Source organism: Podarcis tiliguerta, assembly GCF_965153285.1.
Source record: "Podarcis tiliguerta genome assembly, chromosome: 16".
In the NCBI taxonomy this organism is placed as follows: domain Eukaryota; kingdom Metazoa; phylum Chordata; class Lepidosauria; order Squamata; family Lacertidae; genus Podarcis; species Podarcis tiliguerta.
Window position 1 is genome coordinate 22,943,981 of NC_139549.1, and position 6,072 is coordinate 22,950,052.

Here is a 6,072-nt window from a genome sequence, read left to right on the forward strand (position 1 = left end):
GATACCAACAGGCAGGGAGTTCCAAAATGTAGGTGCTGCCACACTGAAAGGCTGATTTCTTACAGATACCGAACCTATATTATGTGGCACCTGTAACAGTGCCAGTTCCACCCATTGAAGCAGTCGAGAGAGCATATATAGAGTAAGTTACAGGGAACCAGGCAGAGGGCCTTCTCAGTAGTGGCGCCTGCCCTGTGGAACACCCTCCCACCAGAGGGGAAAATAACTACCAAACTTTTAGAAGACATCTAAAGACAGCCCTGTTTAGGGAAGCTTTTAATGTTTAATAGGTTACTGTATTTTAGTGTTTTGTTGGAAGCCGCCCAGATGGGCGGGGTATAAATAATAAATTATTATTATTATTATTATTATTATTATATATTGGGAGTAAACTGGCCCCAAGCTGTGGATTTGGATGCTAATAGTCACACCTTGAACCTTAAACCATGACTTGTCTTAAATAAAATACAGTGGTACCTCTGGTTACAAATGTATTTGGAATGATGCTTCAAGACTCTTGCGGGGATGAGGAACATCTGTGGCCCCGCAGGGGTTGCTGGACTTCATCACCCCTGCCCATTCGCCATGCTTGCCAGGGCTGATGGGAACTGGGGTCCAACAACATTTGGACATTGGGGGGTACAGGTTCCCCATCCTTGTCTTTGGAGTTTTGGTGCAACAGACTGTTTAGCAATAGGCACCAACACACTCAGTGGATCTGATTCAGTGGACTGCAATCCGCAGAAACATGTTCTATACCACAGCCTTCCACAACCTGATGCCCTCCAGTTTGGACTTCAGTTCTCATTAGCCCAGTTTGGCGTGTTAACAGAGGAATCTGAGGGCTCCCTTGGACAAAAAGACAAAGACACCAACCAGGACATATTTGGAGCAAAACAGCAGCCTGTAGGCTTGGCCTTTACTGAAAACTGTCGCGACAGGACTCCCACCCACAACAAGATGAAGCAAGATGGATGTCCCGAACAAAAGAAGACCCCAACTTTTATTAGCTACTAATCCCCCAAGCTACACCCCTAGAACTACATCACAACTACATCATGACTACATCATAAAAAGGAGGGGTTGAGGGAGGGGTTGTGGAAGTAACCTGAGTATCTTGTCACCTGGCTAGTTCCTCCTTTCCCCCTCCCCATGAGTCATTTCTAGAGGACAAAGGGGAGCTGGCAGTTTCCTGCCCCCAGAGGGAAGACCTGATCATTGTCCTTTGTTCCAGTCCCTGTTGAATCCACTCCCATATGAAAGTCCGTTGTGTCCTTGATGGTCTTCTGTCTGGGACCATCAAGGTTGCCATGCCAACTGGGCAGGGCTCCTGAGTATGTGTTGGTACGGTTAAGGGATTATGGCCGTCCTGTATTAAACCGTCCCCCTTTGATAGTCCTTCCTTCATGGAGCAAAATAAAAGTGGACCGGTGCACATCCGATGTACGGTTGATTTACTATGAATTTATAACAGAAACTTTGCATATGTTGTGTGTGTGTGTGTTGTGTTTGTACAAACTGAATGATTGGGGGGGGGGGTTCCTGCAACAGGATATAGGCATGTACTCAGCCCCTCATAATATCCGTTCTTCTGATCTGGTCCGCCCTTGGATCTCTTCCCCATTCCCTTAGCCCTCCTACCCTCCAACTGACTGTCATGACCCATGACATTGCAGGGGGTTGGACTAGATGATCCTTGGGGTCCCATCCAGCTCCACAGTTCTAGAACCCAGATACCATGCAATAAGCTCAGAAGCTGGCAAGATGGGTGCCGTTGTCCCTGGGGGAAGAGCTGCCAGGGCTGCCTTCTGAATCATCCCACCCAGAAGACACAGGCTTACCATCCTCTGATTCCCAGCCCTACAGGAACCAAAGACTGCTGAATAAGGCGAGGGCCCTTTAACAGACAGCTGGCTCCTCTGGAGGAGGCGGAGCTCACTGAACCACTGGTCCTGGTCAAGGTACCAGGCTTCACCTTTGCAGAAGCAACAGTTCTTAAGGCTACATAGGAGGGCTCTGGGAGTTCCTGACAGGACAACTGCTGGACTTCCCTTGTGGTCTTATAGAAGAGGCACTGACCTCTGTTTTTTTTAGTTATCAGGTTGCAGGCGAGCCTGTTTTGTTGGGGAAAGCAACTGTCTACTGGATCAATCCAAATAGACACCTAACCTAGTTGCTGAGACTTGGTAGGGTGGAAGATGGGGAGGCCAGCAGTAGGTGGCGCCAGAGCCAATGACAGGCAGGGCTGACTAATTCTAATTTTTGCCTTCATCTTCCTCCTGTTACGAGGACTTAAGAAGGCAGGTGTGGGGCAGCTGAGGGCAGACAGGTTGGTGGGGCAGTGCCCCACTAGCCCTAATAGACAAGTTTTTCCTGAGATAGCCCTGGGCTGTTGCTTGAGAACTGAGACAGCGCTTCCAAGATTAGATGGCCCAATACAAAAGCAGAGTATATGCATGTTGTACCAGGGCTGCAAGCTGACACCTTGGATAAGCCCTGCAAGTCTCTGATGGCTGTTTAAATACAAGCTGTTCCTCCTCTCCGCTCTACTCAGTTTAACAACTTCCCAAGCGTCGGGATGATATTTCACCCCCTAAATGCCTTGGCGGTGCAGCTGAGCAGCATAGGAGGACCCTTGTGGAGCAAGGAAGGAGCAGGGTGGCCTTTCTTAGCGGAGGGCCGAAGTTCTACAAGTGCAATTGGCTCTCTGCCGCTTGAGATATAACTGAGGACTTCCGAAGTTGCTCACATTCAGCAGATAGCCAAGGGATAGGTCAGTGGTAGGGCTGTGGCTAAATCTTTCCTCCAGATTACCAAAGATTTCCTTCCTCTGCAAAAGGGGCTTCCATTTTCCTTTTCTAGGGGCACCAAGCGTGAGTGCATTCACATTTCTGTCCCGGTTGGTTTAGTTTAGGGACCGGTTTATAAAGGGGAGTGCTGAGATTTACCAGGGCAATTCAACATTCGAAGGAATGTTCGTGTTTATAGAGAGCCAGTGTGATGTAGTTGCTAGAGTGTTAGACTAATGGTCAAAGGCCTGGAAACGATGCCTTATGAGGAACGGCTAAGGGAGCTGGGCATGTTTAGCCTGGAGAAGAGGAGGTTAAGGGGTGATATGATAGCCATGTTCAAATATATAAAAGGATGTCACATAGAGGAGGGAGAAAGGTTGTTTTCTGCTGCTCCAGAGAAGCGGACACGGAGCAATGGATCCAAACTACAAGAAAGAAGATTCCACCTAAACATTAGGAAGAACTTCCTGACAGTAAGAGCTGTTCGACAGTGGAATTTGCTGCCAAGGAGTGTGGTGGAGTCTCCTTCTTTGGAGATCTTTAAGCAGAGGCTTGACAACCATATGTCAGGAGTGCTCTGATGGTGTTTCCTGCTTGGCAGGGGGTTGGACTTGATGGCCCTTGTGGTCTATTCCAACTCTATGATTCTATAATTCTATGACTAGGACCTGGCATAGGTCAGGGTTCGAATCCCCACTCAGCCATGTGAACTTTCGTGGGCAACCTCAGGCCATTCACTATCTCTTAGACCAGCCTACTTCACAGGCCTGTTGTGAGAATAGAGCGGAGAGGGAGAAATCCCACAAAATACACCCCCTTGAGCTCCTTGGAGGAAAGATAGTTTGTAAACAAAATGAATGAAGGTTTTTAAGCAGAGGTTGGGTGGCCCTCTGTCATGGTTGCTTTAGATAAGATTCCTGCATTGCAGAGTTGTTGGATGAGAGTACCCTTGGGGTTCCTTCTCTACAATTCTATGATTCTGTGAATGAATGAGGGACGCGGGTGGCACTGTGGGTTAAACCACAGAGCCTAGGACTTGCCGATCAGAAGGTTGGCGGTTCGAATCCCCGCGACGGGGTGAGCTTCCGTTGTTCAGTCCCAGCTCCTGCCAACCTAGCAGTTCGAAAGCATGTCAAAGTGCAAGTAGATAAATAGGTACCACTCTGGTGGGAAGCTAAACGGCGTTTCCATGCGCTGCTCCGGTTCGCCAGAAGCGGCTTAGTCATGCTGGCCACATGACCTGGAAGCTGTACGCCGGCTTCCTCGGCCAGTAAAGCGAGATGAGCGCCACAACCCCAGAGTCGGCCATGACTGGACCTAATAGTCAGGGATCCCTTTACCTTTTATGAATGAATGAATGAACATTACCGAAGAGTGGATTTGCCTGCGCATTTGTCTTATTGATGATAATTTGCTACTATTTGGTGGAGAAAGGAGCCCTGCAGAAGCCTGCTGCTTAAATCTTCACTGGGCCCTCATCTCTTATATTTAGCTGCCCTGATCTAAAGTTACATATCAGAATTACACACACATCGCTGTTTTACAGAGCCCAGCTGTCCCAAAGACCTGGAGGAGGCTAATCTGATCCAGGAGCTGAGGACAGCAATTTACCTTCCCATCTGTCTCTGCCTGTAACGCTTGTGTGGCGGGGCAGGCGGGCAGGCTTGGTTTTGAGGCACAGGGAATGGCACAGCAGAACTTGAGGTGGTAAATAAAAGGAGACTATTTTATGTCTTGTGTGTGTGTGTGTGTGTGTGTGACAGAGAAAGACTATCATGAGGCAGTGAAAGCCTGAAGCAAATAAATGGATAAAAACGGTCCTGCTCCACTCATAGGCAAACAGGAGTACACATACCTTGGACTTCATAAACCAAATGACTGGGGTGGATAGCTGGTGGCCTGCCCAAATCTGGTCCTGTGTGCTGCTAACCTGGATGAGACCCAATGTGGACCTGATGACTCTGACCTCAGCTGGTTTCTCCCAAGCCAACACATACGTCAAAGGCTCTTTAGTCCGCCCTTCCTGATGCAGACTGCTTGGTCTGAGATCACCTTTACTCACCCCAGGCAGTGAGCAAACATTGCCATCCATCTTTTACTTGGCACTAAAAAGATTTCCCCTCCAGGGGGCTTAATACTGCAAATTCAGATATCACAAGCAGGTTGCTTGCAATGGGCGTTTTTTTTAACTCACTGGATTTCCCACGGAAAGGGTGAATCCTGATTAAATGAGGGTGGGGGGGGGGAGCAGCCTGGCATTTTGATGCCAATGACATCCTGTGGATCTTGCATAATAGGTCTTGCCTGCCTGAGCAGCAATGATTCTGCAAAAAACACCTGTCTGAATACTGCCAGAGCTACGGAACCTTAACACCATAGTACAAAAAAAACCCCAGGATCACATCTGATTCCTTTATGGCTAGCTTAATGAAGAGTAGAAATTACAATTGCTGGAGGGAATTTCATACACATGTGCTGGAATTGTCATAATCAGATTCTTGGGCTATGATATTTAGAGAGACTACTGCTACAACACTTATTCTCCAGTTAAGGTAGACAAAGCTCAACAACTTTGACCTGAACCCCCCCCCCCAAAATGGGGGGTAAAGGTAAAGGCAAAGGGACCCCTGACCATTAGGTCCAGTCGTGACCGACTCTGGGGTTGCGGCGCTCATCTCTCTTTATTGGCCAAGGGAGCTTCCGGGTCATGTGGCCAGCATGACTAAGCCGCTTCTGGCGAACCAGAGCAGTGCATGGAAACGCCGCTTACCTTCCCGCCGGAGCGGTACCTATTTATCTACTTGCACTTTGACGTGCTTTCGAACTGCTAGGTGGGCAGGAGCAGGGACCAAGCAGCGGGAGCTCACCCCATCACAGGGATTCGAACCACCGACCTTCTGATTGGCAAGCCCTAGGCTCTGTAGTTTAACCCACAGCGCTACCTGCGTCCCCATATGGGCTCTTGGGTACCCTATAAGGGGAAAGGAGCAGGGTTTTTTCGTATAAAAGTCACCCAAAGGGGGGGGAATACATCTTTTCTTCCTCCGTTCTCTACACCACATATAAATTTATAAACCACTATCATCCTTCGTTGTCTTTCTTCCACGTGCTTTTCATTTTATTTTTTCCTTTCCTTGTAAGGAAAATGCTTCAGCCATTCCCACAATCATTTCAGTGACCCTTTTCTGACCCTTTTCTTGCTCTGTTGTGTCCCATGCGCTGGGGAGCAGATCCTCTACAGAAGTCCTCAAGAAAGCGTTAAAGTTACTTGAACAAATAA